The sequence below is a fragment of the Salvelinus alpinus genome, chromosome 14, assembly GCF_045679555.1.
Source record: "Salvelinus alpinus chromosome 14, SLU_Salpinus.1, whole genome shotgun sequence".
Taxonomy (NCBI): Eukaryota; Metazoa; Chordata; class Actinopteri; order Salmoniformes; family Salmonidae; genus Salvelinus; species Salvelinus alpinus.
Genome location: NC_092099.1, coordinates 5,393,306 through 5,411,139, shown reverse-complemented (window position 1 = coordinate 5,411,139; position 17,834 = coordinate 5,393,306). Strand labels below are relative to the sequence as shown.

Here is a 17,834-nt window from a genome sequence, read left to right as displayed (position 1 = left end):
GGCAAAGGGTACTGGAGCGCCAAGTCTGTGAACAAAAGGCTCCTGAACAGCTTCTACCCCCAACCCATAAGACTGCTGAACAGTTCATCTACCCGGACTATTTACATTTACCCCCTTCATTATACATTAATTTATCTAAAGAAATGTGGCACTGACTCTCTTGTACTGGCTCTATCCATGCACTCACACATACTACACTGACATATACACACACACACACACAGCATGAGCTCACATGCAGAAAACACACATACACATGCATATTGACGCCGGACAAACACACACTCACACAGACACACTTTCACACTCTTCACACGGGCTGCTGCTTCTCTGTTTATTATATATCCTGATTGCCTTTCACTTTACCCCTACCTAAATGTACATACTGTATTACCTCAATTACCTTAACTACCTCGTACCCCTGCACATTGACTCGGTACTGGTACTCCTTGTATATAGCCCTGTTATTGTTTTTAGAGTGTTACTATCTCCTTTTTTATTTAGCTAATCTTTTTCTTCTCTCCTCTTCTCTCCTGTGCTACCTTGAAGGATTTGTGGTGGGAGACAGAGCTAAGACCTATTGTGATGAGATCCTGCAGGCTATTGCCAGGGCCTGTTGCTCTCCTAAGACGTTTCATAACCTTAATCTATCACTAAGTTTGATCCGTAAATGTACATTAGACTATGCCAGCTCAGACTGTCGTGCGTTCATTCTGAGAAGTAACTCTGAGGACTCATAGGGAAAATGGGGAAAATGTGGATTGTGTCAGAATGGGTTTAACTCCTTAGTTGTGAAATGCAGACAGACAGGGGCGAAAAAGGTGGTGTTTCTCAATCTTCTAGCATTGTCTTGATTGGAAGGTTGGGGATTACTTGGACTCGGGGAGAATAATGATATTTTTTAGAGTTTGGGAAAACAGAGATATGGAATTGATCTGATTTGAATCATTATCTTTTTAATCCAGTGAGAATGCTTTTACATTACAATTTGGCAGCTGAATTATTACAATATTACTACGTCATAGCATGGTTTTAATTAAGTGTTTCTAAATTGCTGTCGAGTTAATTGTGTGTGTGTGTGCATGCCCTCTTCCTGCCTGCCTTCTTCGAGCTCTCGCATGCCTGTTTAGTAGCAGTCGGGTTCTGTTACAGACGTGTTTAGGCTCAGCTTTAAGTGTAACTAAGCGTGGAGCAAAGTTTCTCCTCCACAGCCGAGGTACAACCAAGATATGGAGCTGCTCAGGGACAAAATGGAGGGGACACCACATGATACCTGTGATGCATCACTTCCTCCCGCCCTGCAGTGTACCTTCGATACACTCCTCAGGCTGAGAGACCCTGACGGAACACGCACACGCAGAATGGCCAGACACACAAACCGACTGCACACACACATACCGGTCGAACACACATATCTACTGAACAAAGGGGCCCAACGACTGCACACACCGACTAAAAACACACACAACGGTCGAACAGACACACACCGGCTGAACGTGGGGCTAACGGCCACACATGCACACCGACTGGGCACTGACCCCTCGGTCGCCAGAGAAAGAGCGGCTCATGGATGGCTACCTTCCAATAAAACAATATAAAAGTCTCTACAAAAATATTCGTGACATTTTATTTTACAGTTCACTGTATATCTGGTGTTTACTGATTAAAACAAACATGGTAAAATTATTATGATTCATTTATTAAGAAGTATTTTCAATAGCACCAACATGTACCAGATTCAACCACAAATACCACGTAGTTTTTCCAATGTCTGACAAAGACGAGCACCTATTGGTAAATTGATTTTTTTTAAAGCAGACATTGAATATCCCTTTGAGCATGGTGAAGTTATTAATTACACTTTGGATGGTGTATCAATATACCTAGTCACTACAAAGATTTAGTTGCTGGAGAGGAAGGAAACCGCTCAGGGATTTCACCATGAGGCCAATGGTGACTTTAAAAACAGTTAAATGGCTGTGATAGGAGAAAACTGAGTATGGATCAACAACATTGCAGTTACTCCACAATACTAACCTAATTGAGTGAAAAGTAGGAAGCCTGTACAGAATAAAGCATATTATAAAACATGCATCCTGTTTGCAATAAGGCACTAAAGTAAAACTGTAAAAATGTGGCAAAGAAAATGACTTTCTGTCCTTAACACAAAGAGTTATGTTTGTGGCAAATCCACCACAACACATCACTCTTCATAGTTTCAAGCATGGTAGTGACTGCATTGTGTTATGTCATCAGCAAGGACTAGGGAGTGTTTTAGGATGAAAAGAAACAAGAAAATAAATAGAGCTAAGCACAGGCAACATCCTATAGCAAAACCTGCTTCAGTCTGCTTTCCAAAAGACGCTGGGAGACCAATTCAAATTTCAGAAGGACAATAACCTACAAACACAAGGCCAAAAAATACACTGGAGTCGCTTACCAAGACAAAATTGAATGTTCCTGAGTGGCCTAGTTACAATTTTGATTTAAATTGGCTTGAAAATCTATGGCAAGACTTGAAAATGGCTGTCAAGCAATGATCAACATCCAACTTGAGAGAACATGAACAATTTGAAGGAACACAACAGAATGTTGAATAAGTCAAGGGGTATGAATACTTTCCAAAGGCGCTGAAGTGCATTCAGAAAGTATTCTGACCTCTTCCTTTTTCCACATGTTATTACGTTACAGCCTTGTTCTAAAATGAATTACATGTTCTAAAAAATCCTCATCAATACCCCCTAATGACAAAGTGAAAACAGGTTTTTAGACATTTTGTCAAATGTATTACAACTAAAAATCTGAAATACCTTATTTACATAAGTATTAGGACCCTTTGCTATGAGACTCGAAATTGAGCTCAGGTGCATCCTGTTTCCATTGATCACCCTTGAGATGTTTCTACAACTTGAATTGGAGTCCACCTGTGGTCAATTCAATTGATTGGACATGATTTGGAAAGGCACACACCTGTCTAGATAAGGTCCCACAGTTGACAGTGCATGTCAGAGCAAACACCAAGCCATGAGGTTGAAGGAATTGTCCTTAGAGCTCCGAGACAGGATTGAGTCGAGGCACAGATCTGGGGAAGGGTACCAAAACATTGCTGCAGCATTGAAGGTCCCCAAGAACACAGTGGCCTCCATCATTATTAAATGGAAGAAGTTTGGAACCAACAAGACTCTTCTAAAAGCTGGCTTCTCTGAATGTCCTTGATTTGGCCAGCCAGAGCCCGGACTTTAACCCAATCGAACATCTCTGGAGAAACCTGAAAATAGCTGTGCAGCGACGCTCCCCATCCAACCTGACAAAGCTTGAGAGGATCTGCAGAGAAGAATCGGAGAAACTCCCCAAATACAGGTGTGCCAAGCTTGTAGCGTCATACCCAAGAAGACTCAAGGCTATATCGCTACCAAAGGTGCTTCAACAATGTAGTGAGTAAAGGGTCTGAATACTTATGTAAATGTAATATTTCCATTTTTATTTGTAATATATTTGCAAAAATGTCTAAACGTCTGTTTTCGCTTAGTAATTTATGGGGTACTATGTGTAGATTGATGAGGGGGGAAAACAATTTAATAAATTCTAGAATAAGGCTGTAATGTAACAAAATGTGGAAAAAGTCAAAGGATCTGAATACTTTCCGTATGCACTGAATGTCATTTTCCCTTTACAGCTAAGCAGGCGATCCATCCCAAACAGGTCCGGGTCGTGCAGGAGGAGTTCTCCCCCAGTCAGGAGAGGGTCTAGTCGGCTACAGAAGTCATTTCTTCATTTGACGAGCACCAGAAGCAGGGAAAGATACATTTTTAGTGTTTATTAACATGTCATTCCATAAGACAATATAAAAAAATTCACTGGATGACATCTGTGCATAAGTGCATTAAAATACACATTACAAGATGCTTCACACTATGTCATTACAGTATGTGCAAACAAATAAAAAGAACCAAACATATATCATATAGTTTTTGTTAGACAGTGAATTTCCAGGGATCGGCTATATCTGCTCTATGACATTTCAACTTACTGTCTCTCTCTTTGTACACACACACACACCACACGCATGCACAAACACACAAACACACTTAATTGTTAATGTCCTTTCTTTATACACCCCAGTGTGGCACTGCAGAGTCAGTACAGTGTATGGGGGGTTGGGGTTTGGAATGGGGTGGAGTGGAGTGGAGGGGTAAATTAAGTGTAGAATATTATTGTTGCTAATTTAGTGCATGGTTGGTTCCTATGTGTAGGACTCTGTGGGCTGTCTGTCTGTTGAGGGAGAGGCTAGCTAGAGTGGGTAATACACAATCTGCCCCATACCTCTCTCTGCCAGGCTGCCCCTGCCCTGCCCTGCCTACACTAAGCATCGCCCGAGGGACCCATCCTACCCAGCCCTGCTGTGTGTGTGTGTGTGAGTGTGTGCCTTCTAAGGGGTTTGAGCGGAGAGCAGTTATTCTCTTCTTGTGCCCCAGCGGCGTTTGTTTCTTCCTGTTCACCCCCAGTCGTTATTGACTCTGAATGCCAAGCAAAATGTCTTCTTCTTTATACCGTCTAGTTTTAGAAAAATGTTTACCCTCGTTTGTCAAACTCAGCTCCGGATATTTTAGGTTGCTGGTGAAATAACTGGCTGATGAGCTGATTAGAAATGTCACTACTGTTAAATAAAGATGTTGAAATATCATAGTACCTTGAAGGATCCGAATAGTGTTTTACAGCAAAACAGACAATATCTAGCTTTGAGTTATGACAGTATATGCAGTTACAATGAAGGCATCTCTGAGGACACTTTACTGCATTTTCAAAGCAAGAGGAAAACTACAGTCAGGAATATGAAATGCACATCACAGAATAATATGGTCTGCCACAGTCAAAACTCTTTATTGATTTATATTTGGTCTCTGTAACAAGTTATTTTCTACAACTAATGGGGTAATTCTCGTGGCTTTTTCCCTCCTTATGCCTGACATTAGGGCTTGGTCCAAATATTACACAAATGTTTTCAGTACATTTAAAGAAAATGTAATCTATTTTTGTCATGCCTCTCATCCTTGTAAATAGCATGTGGAAAATGAATAGTTTGCCGTTTTGTCTTCAAGTGTTCAAAACTCTAGAACATTCTGTAACGCTGAATTTCTCTCTACTTTACGGGTCATTGTACAAGTACAACTTTTTGCTATGTGTTAGACCTACATTTCCTAGAAAATAAACACAAATAAAACATATAAAGGGCCTTCGGAAAGTATTCAGACCCCTTGACTTTTTCCACATTTTGTTACGTAACCACCTTACTCTAAAATGGATTAAATAAAAAAAATCCTCAGCAATTTACACACAATACCCCATAATGAGAAAGCAAAAACAGGTTTTAATACATATTTGAAAATGTATTCGAATAAATGAACAAAAATACCTTTATTTACATAAGTATTCAGCCCCTTTGCTATAAGACTCGGAATTGAGCTCAGGTGCATCCTGTTTCCATTGATCATCCTTGAGATGTTTCTACAACATCTCATACAACATAGTCAGGATCGTGGCAAAGATGAACGGAGCAAAGTACAGTGAGATCCTTGATGAAAACCTGCTCCAGAGCACTCAGGACCTCAGACTGGGACGAAGGTTTGTCTTCCAACAGGACAACGGCCCTAAGCACACAGCCAAGCCTACTGATGTCTTGAGATGTTGCTTCAATAGAGCCACATAATTTTCCTACCTCATGATGCCATCTATTTTGTGAAGTGTACCAGCCCCTCCTGCAGCAAAGCACCCCCACAACATGATGCTGCCACCCCCGTGCTTCACTTTTGGGATGGTGTTCTTTGGCTTGCAAGTCTCCCCTTTTTTCCTCCAAACATAATGTAACATAATAATAACATAACATAATAACATCATTTTGGCCGAACAGTTCTATTTTTGTTTCATCAGACGAGAGGACATTTCTCCATCTGCAGTTGCAAACCGAAGTCTGGCTTTTTTACTATGGATATAGATACTTTTGTACCTGTTTCCTCCAGCATCTTCACAAGGTCTTTTGCTGTTGTTCTGGGATTGATTTGCACTTTTCGCACCAAGGTAAGTGCATCTCTAGGAGACAGAACGCGTCTCCTTCCTGATCAGTTTGATGGCTGCGTGGTCCCATGGTGATTATACTTGCGTACTATTTTTTGTACAGATGAACGTGGTACCTTCAGGCATTTTGAAATTGCTCCCAAGGATGAACCAGACTTGTGGAGGTCTACAAATCTTTTTCTGAGGTCTTGGCGAATTTCTTTTGATTTTCCCATGATGTCAAGCAAAGAGGCACTGAGTTTGAAGGTAGGCCTTGAAATACATCAACAGGTACACCTCCAATTGACTCAAATATTGTCAATTAGCCTATCAGAAGCTTCTAAAGTCATGACATCATTTTCTGGAATTTTCTGAAATTGCAGCCCAAATAAATGCTTCACAGTGTTCAAGTAACAGACACATCTCAACATCAACTGCTCAGAGGAGACTGCGTGAATCAGGCCGTCATGGTCGAATTGCTGCCAAGAAACCACTACTAAAGGACACCAATAATAAGAAGAGACTTGCTTGGGCCAAGAAACACGAGCAATGGACATTAGACCAGTGGAAATCTGTCCTTTGGTCTGATGAGTCCAAATTTGAGATTTTTGGTTCCAACCGCCGTGTCTTTGCAAGACACAGAGTAGGTGAACAGATGATCTCCGCATGTGTGGTTCCCACCATGAAGCATGGAGGAGGAGGTGTGATGGTGCTTTGCAGGTGACACTGTATGTGATTTAGAATTCAAGGCACACTTAACCAGCATTTTGCAGTAATACGCCATCCCATCTGATTTGCGCATAGTTGGGCTAACATTTGTTTTTCAACAGAACCCTGATCCAACACACCTCCAGGCTGTGTAAGGGCTATTTGACCAAGAAGGATCGTGATGGAGTGCTGCATCAGATGTCCTGGCCTCCACAATCACCCGACCTCAACCCAATTGAGATGCTTTGGGATGAGTTGGACCGCAGAGTGAAGGAAAAGCAGCCAACAAGTGCTCACCATATGTGGGAACTTCTTCAAGACTGTGGAAAAGCATTCCAGGTGAAGCTGGTTGAGAGAATGCCAAGAGTCTGCAAAGCTGTCATCAAGGCAAAGGGTGGCTACTTTGAAGAATCTGAAATAGAAAAAATATTTTGATTTGTTTCACAGTTTTTTGGTTACGACGTGATTCCATGTGTGTTATTCCATAGTTTTGATGTCTTAACTACTATTCCGCAATGTAAAGATAAAGATAAGGTGTGTCCAAACTTTTGACTGGTACTGTATATATTGTAAATATACCCAAATGCAGGGATGAACTAACCATATGGTAGTTCCTACGAATGCCAGATGGGCTGCTCCTTTTTTAGCCAAGTGTACCTGTCTAAATTGTTTTGTTTAGTTTTGTTTTATGCAGAATGACCATTACTTGGCTATAATAATGTAGGCTTCAAGGGAAACAATGGGCCTATGTGGTTGCCCCAAAATGGGCAGTGTGTTAGAAATACCCAGGCTTATTTCTGGCCCTAGTCTTTCCCAAATGTCCAGCGTTAGGATCCTCTGTACTCTCCTCTGTGGTTTCTGGGCACCAATGGTAAATTAAGATGTGAGTGTGTAACTCAAAGACATTTGTATAAATCATGCATTAATCTCAATTGGAGATTATGTGAACTCTTTTGTCATAAGAAGTATAATTGAATAAAGGAAACACACCCTTTCGGTAAAGGTGCCTATGACCTTGAACTGAAAGTAGCACCGTGTTCTCTATTCGTGGTGAACTTATACCTCACAGATGTTCATCAAATTTGAAACAACATCAGCAAGACCTCAAGCTGTTTGACCCTCGGTTACTAGTCACCACAGCCGCAAAGTTAAAACTATGGCTAAACCCCACCTATTTCTGCCATTTATATTCTTAAAATCTGATTTTAAACATAACCTCAACCCTGATCTCAACAACACTGCTAACTTTATGCCTAACCTTAATCTAAGGAGGATTTTTGAATTTTTAAGATGTAAATCATTTTGACTTTGTCGCTGTGGTAACTAGTGACAACCCACTGTGCAGGCCTGTGCTGACCCATTGTGTCTTCCTTAATTCCTTGACTTCTCTACTTCGTTTCACCAATCTAAATGAAATGACCAGGTGAAAGCCAGCCTAGCGATGAGCTCCCACCATATTGTTTTCACCTGTCCAGTCTTTTCTAATCAGTGCAGATGAAGGTGAGGAGGAAAGCTGTATTCTCTGATTGTGTCCCAAATAAACTTTCCTTCTCTCCTTAGTTTTAAGCACGGGCTAGAGGGAGTTTCCATATACCAGTGAATCCCTTTCAAATCCATGAAGGGAAGTGAGCAAATTCACACTTCTTGAGAGTGGAAATATTATTGTGACTCTGGCTTCTCCGGTGCTCTCCACTGACCACTTCTCCAGGATGCCTTCAACCTCCGGGGCAGTATGATCGACATGCCCTCAGTGAAGCAGGCTCGGAGCATCGTAAATGCTAGCTGCAGCTGTCACGGGGAAGTGAGACGCTCAGGAAGAAGAGATGGGAGGAGGAAACTATAGAGAAGTGGCACATGAGAGGAGAGAAAAACAAGAAAAGTTGAGAGGCAGTGAAAAGTGTCACTTTTCTGAATACCCCGGGATAAGCGAGGGGAGATGGGGAAACACCGGCCACGCCAAACTCTCTGACGAGACAGATTAATCAGCTAGTACAAAGCACTATCATGTCATGAACTTCCCACATTATGTCCGGTGTTTAAAGTCACTTGAATTCTAGGTTTTGTTGATGTTGATTTGTTAGTTAAATTGATTATTGTTGATCAATGAAATGCATTTGAATAGTTGAGGATATTCTTTGACCCTTTTCATAGTACTGACCGTGCCAAGCTGAGCTGTACTTCACTGCGCTGGCCTGGTTGTGCATGCACCATAGTTGCTGGAACCAGGCTGCAAAGGACAATTTGAGAACAAATATTCAAGCCAGAGCACAGTACGGTTCGGGTTGGCACGATGATGTGAAAATGCCATTTAAGAACTGCAGTTGTTTCCATGGTAATAGAGCATCCAGGGTTACGCTAAGGGTGCAGGCACTTTTTTTGGCAGTGGGTGTGCGTGTTTGGGCATGGGCATATCGGTGTGCTTGCGTGCATGCCTGTGTGTGTTGTGTGTGTGTGTGTGCCCATGCCCCCTGCCTCTTCTGGGTCATGAAGGATGCTCACCCACCTCCAGGGTCCAGGCAGCTATAGGAAAGGCTAAGCATACACAACAAAATGCTGATGTTCCTCCATGCAGGCTGAGCACTGTGTGCACACACACACATGCACACAATGTCTCTCTCTCTCACACACACACACACACACACACTAACAGACACACACGCACACAGCCCCAGGCTTCAGCGCTCAGCCCCCAAGCTCCGCCACATCAAAGCTCTCTTTGCTAAAGAGCCTCAATTCATTTAGTTAAAGCAACAATCTGAGATTTTGTTTCAGTCCTGTCAGTAAAGCAGGGGTCTTTGTGTGTGGACTGAGAGCCAGTGTTCTCCTTGAAGGGCCATATGAATACAATTGAACTGGGCATCAGGCCCTCGTTGACCTCCGCACCAGAGAGGCATACACACACAGATACAAATACGTACTAACATACACACACACACACCCTTTCACCTGTTATCTCTAAACGAATATAAACAATTTCCCATATTTCTTTGTTTCTGCTTCTCTCCTTCTAGGGTACTTTTCTAACTGCTGCTCTCTCCATCTACCGGTGTCCTTCAACAAAAAAACAAAAAATCACAAAACAGAAGGAACAGTCAACGTGTCCAAAAACAAATAAAAACGCCCAGATCTAATATTTCTCTCTTTGCAGTAATTTTATAAATTATACGAATAACTCTTCAATGGTACTCTATCATGTGTTTGTGACAGTGAAGTGGTGTGAGTTTAAAGTCAGAAACTGTTAATACTGATGTTGTTTCAGCAGGTCAGAACCAGGGCTTTGTCTCTCTTCCGTCATTCCAAATGGCACCGTGTTCCCTATGTAGTGCACTACTTTTGACCTGGGCCCATAGGGCACAGGTCAAAAGTAGTGCAATACATAGGGAATAGGGTGCCATTTGGGACACAGAAACTGACTGACTGTGTGGACTGAGGGATAATTGGGGAGGTGTTGAATTGTTAATGGTGCCATCAGTGGCCATGGTAATGAAAGGGCAATACAGTGTGTGTGTGTGTTTGTGTGTGTGTGTGTGTTAGATCTATTGTGTCTGCAGCAGGCTCTCAGGTCTGTGCAAGGCCAAAGCCAGACAAAAAGATCGAAGCCACCACGGTGCCCAGCCAAAGACCCCAACAAAAAGCCATCTCCTTGGCATTTGGCCACGTATATCCCCGTCTCCCTCGCTCCCTCTCTCTCTCTCTCTCTCTCCCTCTTTCCCACGTATTTTAACTTTCGCTCTCATTTAGTTTGATTTTGTCATGGTGTTCTATTTGTTTTCGCCTCAATCTCATTTTCTACCTGCTATTGAGTCGCTAGGATTGGGTGACAGGAGCGTTTGGAGTTGACTTCTGTTTATCCCACAAGCGGGCTCAGGGAACTTCCCCTGAGTAGTGTGCGTGTGTGTGTGTGTTTGGGAAGCTTGAATGTGAATCTGCTAGTGTAGTTTAGAGGGACTCAAGTGTGAAGGTTGGTGTCTTAAAAGCAGACCTGCATGTGTTCAAATAGTTCAATAATTGTTATTTCTTACAGTTATTTCTTATAGCGCAAAAGTGCAGGCTGTTCAGGAGGCTTGCTATGACTGGATTTATATGTGTTTCAGAGCCTCAAATACGAATTGGAATATCACTCATAATCAAGGTTCTGTGTGTTTAGAAGCTTGAGTTGTTTAGAAGAGTGTTGACAATAGAGCAAACATGTTTGACATGTTAAAGGTGTGCGTTGATTCTCGGGGTGCCCTGAAGCAGTGGGAAAGACCAACAGTGACATTTCCAATGGCTCTGGGTGTGTGGTCTGTACCAGAGCTCCATGCTAACCTGTCTGTGCCCTGTGTCTGTACCCAGGAAAGGCTCACACTGGTGGGGCTACTCTCCACCTCTGTCACCACTTCTCCGGAAGTATCAAACAGGTATCAAACTCAGTGGACTCTCCTAGCACAACACTGTCATATCAAATCACATTGTACTCGTATGAAAAATAGGCCTACTTCTCGTGTCTACTGTAGATGCACCGTTGACGTTGTTACAGACATGTGGACCCGAGTTACAGGTCAAGGTGGAGATCCACCTGAAACGTTGCCATATTATGAGATGGGCAATTTTGTTTCTGTCTGAGTACAATAACATCATAGCCTTGAATCCGTTCTGTTTGAAATGTAACTATAGTGAAATTGAGTGCGATTCCGTTTAATTCCAGGATACAGCACTAACCTTAATCAGGTTAGGAGTATCAGCCGCTGACCTGTCTTAAGGTTTAGTCAACCAAATCAATGCTCCTTTTAGGGTTACCTTGCTCTCTCCATGTTACCTAGCCTATACTTTAAACTGTTTCATACTGTTAAGGTCACTACTGGTTGTTATTTTAGTGTCCACTGACACTTTGTCTCCGTTTCACTTCATGTATTTGAATGTATTTTCGAATATCTGTTTTTCCTGACCTATTCAATAGAAAGTTAACTCAATGTGCATAGGTACTCAGTACTCACTTTATAATATTGAGGGGTGGGAGGTACAGTATCTGGGAATGGGACTTGTAATTGATTTAAGTGACACATCTTTGCAGATTACCCTGAATGACTCTCCATCACTCCCGTTTATCAATCTAGTGTAATTCTCCAAGACATATCTATTATGGAATTGACATAATCTTCTCAGCCAGCGCATTGACAGATTTATTTAAACACATTTTGCTAGTATTCCCAGAGAGAGTAAATTACAATTAACACGATTATAACCTCAGCAAAACGGAGACAATGGAGACAGGAATTTATTAGGCTGGGAGCACTGTTTTCATAGCCCCAGTTATGTGTTGGTCGAGATTGCTTTCATAAATTATGATCGTGCGACACAGCAGAGAACATGCACGTATGCAAAACAGTGTCAGAGGAAAATTAAAACGAAATGTTTTACATATTTTTCCATTAATATCGATGCGACCCGGGTGGAGAAGACGGTTTTATTCGCTTAATTTCCCGCCCGGGGATGCCCAAATAACGAGTTCATTGTTTTAGTAGTGTGCTAATGACAATATGTGACAAACTAATTTCAACAAAAGATTATTCCCACGCAATAAAACGACTCGTTAAGGTTGTAGGCGCTGGAGTCTTTGCCACACAGTTTGACAATTACAATGATTTTGAGGCATTTGTAGCATGATAATTATGAGTTGATGATACAGTGTTACATTTAATGTGATTTAACTCGTTAACTCTTCAATTAGACTATATTGAGATTTCCTTAGGCTACATATAGCCCAATTTACTGCAGGCTTGGATTTTTCAGTAGCAACTCTTTGAGATACTAAGAAGTCTCTTGAGAAGACTATACCCATGTCTCTCTCATTTTCATCTGTAGGTAGTGAGTAGAGGTACTGTTCTCCTTTGACAACATTTTTGCAGAGATTTTTTTGGGCGAATATTTTATGAAATATTTCCATTTGGAAACAAGTATTTGAACACAATGATGATGTTTTCGTTTTGTCCTTTAATTTTGTATTTTTACGAATGAATAACTAGTCATAATGTATATGTTTCTTTTCATTAAGCTTTTTGAAATTGATGAACAATTAAGCCTAAATGAATTGAATGTTTTATTAATTAAGACTCCTGATTCAAAATGTTTGTAATGGGCTTGTGGGTGTGAGGGCAGGTCACAGTGGTAAAGTACATTTGTTTGATTCATGTGTATTATATTCATGAAAGGGCCCGTGTGAGAGAAGACAGGATTTAAAATAATCCACCCATTGCTGAAACATATACATAAAAATGAAATTGGTGTTTGATTTTTGAACGCATTTTAAGAGAGAAAAAAAAACGAATTACCTACTATGTTCCTTCAATGTACAAATGTTTGATAGTAGCTTATAGGCCTATATAAATGATTATTATTTAATAGAAAATAGGTTATCGTCTTCCAAATGAACACAATTTCATACATAGGCCTATAGGCTATAATTTATGTTTGTTTCGTTTGTTCACGTTTGTAATAGGCCCGTTTATAACTAGCTTCTTACTAGACCTGCTTGAATTGTTAGATCTCTATTGCAAATTGTATTTAGGCCTACATAATATAAAATATGGTGTCAGTCTGCAGTAGTCTCTTTAGTGCTTTGGCACATGTGGTCCATCACTAACTTCATTTGGAGAGGCCTATTGTTTGTGAGAAGACAGACAGACAGACAGACGAGAGAGAGGCGGCGCAATCATCCGCAGACAAAATGTTCCAAAAGTGACTGCACGGTCTGCATTGTCTATTTCGTAGGCTGCCAAATAATAATTTATACCCAATAGACCATAACGAAAATTGTCAGATGTTAGATTTTTAAATGTTTATCCTAATAATTGTATAATTGATAGCCTGTATGTGTGTGTCTGTCTGTCTTTCTGTCTGTCTGACTGTTACGGTGAAAGCTAATTCCCCCTTCAATGGACTGCGACTTGTGAAGTTCGTATAACTAAGACAGCCAGTCCGCTCTCTCTGCGCCCCGGCCCCCGGGAGCTCGGGCTGCGACTCCCCTGACTCCGCTCTCCAACTAGCACAGATCAAAGGACGGCCCGGCCCCGACGGAGCCCACTAAAACCCTGCCGCTTTGTCTGCTGTTGCTAGGAGGCTAGTAAACTGAGCCAGGGTTTCGGGGCCAATGGTAATGAGAGTCATTACAGTGTGACAAAGTCCCCTCCAACTTTTGTTTTTATACGTTGGGGCTCGGTGTAGGCGCGGTTATATTGCTTGTCAGATCTGGAGGCCCTTTCATGGAACGCTCAATAACTTTGGAAGGCGGAAAGTGTTGTTTGTTTAGTGACGCTACTTCCTGACATGTCCCAAGGGACCTTTAACACCTGACGATATTTCAAAAATATTTCTAACCAACTTCACCTATCACTGGTTCGCTTTCTGTATTGTTCAAGTGATTAATTTTGGTCTGCATTTTATTTTTCTATTTCAAAATAAAATTATATTTCAGGTTTTATTCCCCACAAAGAGAATAAAAAGTGCCTTAACTTGAACAGGAATTACATGTATGTTTAAGATGTCTAATGGTCTAATACACTAATTGATTGGCCTAATGTTGAAATAGCCTAATAATGAATTGATCATTGTGTTTCATTGGTAACATTCTGGTTTTACAATTGAATTACACAACTGCCAAGTCAAAATGCACGTTTCTCAAAGCTTCTGTATTGCTCCCAGCATAGCATGCGTTCATTTGTTTAAAGCTGCTTCGGTTTATTCAATTCCGCAAAGTGACACAATTTGCATCATTTTGTGACGCATTGGATTTTCTGCAGATAGGTCCAGCCAGCTATATTAGACATGGTAGCAGCATCACTCGGACTTTCTAATCCTAGGTATGCCAGTAAGATGAAGTTGCCTCGAGACACAGATCTAAGACACTTGAACAGTGCATGCGCCACCAGTCAGGAAGGACAGTCTCTATATGGTTGCTTTAAAGCTGCTGTTGTTAGCAATGCTGTTTCACCCTGCAGAAATGTGATGGATCGCATCGAACACACAACAAGCCAATAGAACGTGTACATAGGCCTATCTTCCACGGACACCACCCCCAATGCTTTCCAAGATGAGAGGATAGGGGAACAGGGACTGGAGGAACCGTACCCTGATCCTGTTCCTGCTCTGTAGGTGCAACATGGCGACAGTATCTGCTGATAAACAGCTATTTACTTTGTAGGCCTATAGCAGTATTGAGATGTGGATAAATGTGTATTTATTATTTGTTGATGTGCCATAAACCCATTAGATGCCTTTGCTTGCGTGGTGGACGGACGGGCACGAGGAGAGGTGAGCCTAATAACCCGCGTGTCCATTGCACAATAGGCATCATGTTGACTGAAAAAGCAGATTTACGTCACTTATTAAAACGCCAGGTTAAAAGCCAACACTCCATTTGTACACGCACCGGTCAGTATCTCCTCCAACTAAGTGAGTCTGACATGCTAATGAGAATGGTGCAAGAGGGCCTTTTGTCTGTCTGTCTGACTGCCTGTCTATCCCCCTGGCTGGCTTGATATCCGATCCAAGATGACTTTTCAAGAGGGCCTAAAGTATGTCACTATGATGCTGCAATAACGGGCCTCCCTCTGGCCCCATCTGAAGAGGATGCGTCAATAGTGTATGAAAGGGTATACATATGATATCATTTTTTTTATAGACCATTACACACACACACACACTCCCCAGTGCGCGCCTTAGGAACAGGTGGACGCCGGGCACGCGACATGGGCACCTGTGCATTCAGCTGCGCGCACCTTGTCATTACCGCCGCCGCATGACCACAGACAGCGAGACGCTCGGCCAACAATCACATTCCAACTCTTCTTCCGATCCCCGGGTTGAGCTTATGTTCTCAGTTCTAGCTCATTTCCACTCGCTGTCGTTTCAGTTAGCACTCATCAGTATTTGGGCTACAGACAGACAGAGAAAACCGATAGACAAACAGGGTGTTTTTAGAGAGTGAGATCTAGAGCAAAGGATGTCCGCATATTTTCTTGATCCCCGCCATCGTGGTTTTCATGTTTGAAAACCTACACGTCAATGTTAACTCAACTGTTTATTCGTTTAGACTGTATAAACTGTGAAGTGTGACTTGACTGACTTGAGGCATTGTCCCATGGACAATTTGCCTGGACAAGTTATTCTTAAATCTACCGGATCCATAGATATTAAGACCATTCTTGTAGTCTATTTCAAGTTTGCAAGTTCATAAGCACCTGATGACCGAGTATAGAGGCTATAGGTCTTAAGTTATGAAATGGGAGTGCTGACGCCACACCCTTACTGAACATGAAAATGGGGACTCCACCTAGCAACAGTGATAACTTTTTGTCCTTTCCTTTTTGTCCTTACAAAGAATGATTTTCACAATAAAATATAATCTAGGCTATATTTTGTAGCTGTTTGGGAACTATTTCAAACGAATCACCAACTGTTTATTTTTATTTTTATCTGTGATCTATAAAAAACCATGGAGGCTAGGAACAGGCCCAGTTTCTTACTTTCAAATCGAAGATTTCACGAACTTTTTGCTGTTGTTTTGCCTCCATAATTCAAGTAGCTAATTGGTGAGATGCATTGTTTTTTTCTAGGCCTAGTTCCCCAAGTCGGAAAAAAGTCATACAAAGTTTTAGGACTCACACAATGCATAAAACACAAGTTTATAAATACATCAATTGTTATGGAACAAGTTTCCATAATATAGGCCTAAAACGATGTTGTATGTTGTCTTGTACATGATTAATTGGCCTTACATTTATTGTTTATAATTTTAAAAAAGCATTGTGCATGTCTGGGTGAACCTAGTCATATCAGCCTCTTCACACTTACTAGAATTTCGTAAAAATACCTTCGGCTTCAAATATTACTCAAATGTAAACTTGTGTACGCTTTGACCTCTACCTCTGTAGGAAGCGCGTGACACTGGCCCGACCATTCCCTCCCTTGAAGCAGGGAGGTGTGAACAGAATTGTCTCATTGAGCCAACACTCCTACAGTATAAATGGTAATAGCAGAGTAATGTTTTTGAAATAGCTGACATAAACTAACAGGGCTGAGCTTGCTGTACGGGTCGCATGTTGTAGGCCATTGCATCTGTCATTAAAAAGATCAACATACAGTATGTCGTCACTATTGTTTTTATTGATTCATTCCAGTCAATCATTTTGGATTAAAAAGGTCTAGTTAGCCTAGCCACCCGAAGTGTGAATATAAACCAAATTTGATCAGGTTCACATTTTCTCAGAACACAAATAAATGGGTCTGTTTTAGGCTATAAATACACATGTTAAGCTATAAAAACGTGATGTTACGTTTCCCCTGGCCCAGATCGGTATATGCGTTTCAAGATTACCTGCAGCTGTGGTTCATTATCAGTAGGCTACAGTTGATCAGACTGGAGCACAGACTAATTGTGCAGGTTGACAAATCATGAGGCATGTTATTGTAATATGTTGTTTTTTTGGTGGGTAATGAGCTTCCATATAAAACAGCTCGTCGTGAATTCACTTATACCACTTTTTTTTTCAATTGCTATTCGCTTTTAACACACGTAATTATTTGCATGATATTGATCAAAATTAACCTTGCTTTGTTGTAATGTTGTAAGATAAGCCTACTGAACTTTTATATTCATATGAGAGGGTTAATCGTTCATTTTTTTATAGGCTAACGTTAGGCTACTTGATGAAGACATGTTGTTATAGCAACTATGTTGCTTTTGCCTTGACGCTAAAATGTAATGAGTGTAGCCTACAGACGAGAAAATAAACCCTTTAATTGTCTTCGCATACATGTTTGTGAATTGTTGCATTATTCAATCGTGTAATATATTTTTGAAGAAAAGTTTGTTGAATCATTTGTGGTTACTGGCTAGTGATTACTGTGATATTTACGCTCAATTTGAGATGCGGACCAAGAATGTCGAGTTGCCAGCCACAACGAAAGGTAAGGCATGGATTTAATGTGAATTGAAAAGTAGAATTATGTTTCGCTACACCGCTTTCTGACTCTCCTTCATATCTCGGGAAATACAGTAGACCGTACTTCAGAGTTCGCGCCCTATATGACATCAT

At 41.2% G+C, this 17,834-nt stretch overlaps 1 long non-coding RNA gene across 1 annotated transcript; it reads right to left on the bottom strand.

Annotated features, from left to right (window-relative positions):
* Window positions 1–1,613: 1,613 nt before the first annotated feature.
* Window positions 1,614–17,620, bottom strand: LOC139538320 (uncharacterized). Its single transcript, XR_011667705.1, has 2 exons — window positions 7,057–17,620; window positions 1,614–3,769 (listed from the first exon to the last, which is right to left on the bottom strand). It is a non-coding gene; the product is annotated as an uncharacterized lncRNA (long non-coding RNA).
* Between the last annotated feature and the right edge of the window lie 214 nt (window positions 17,621–17,834).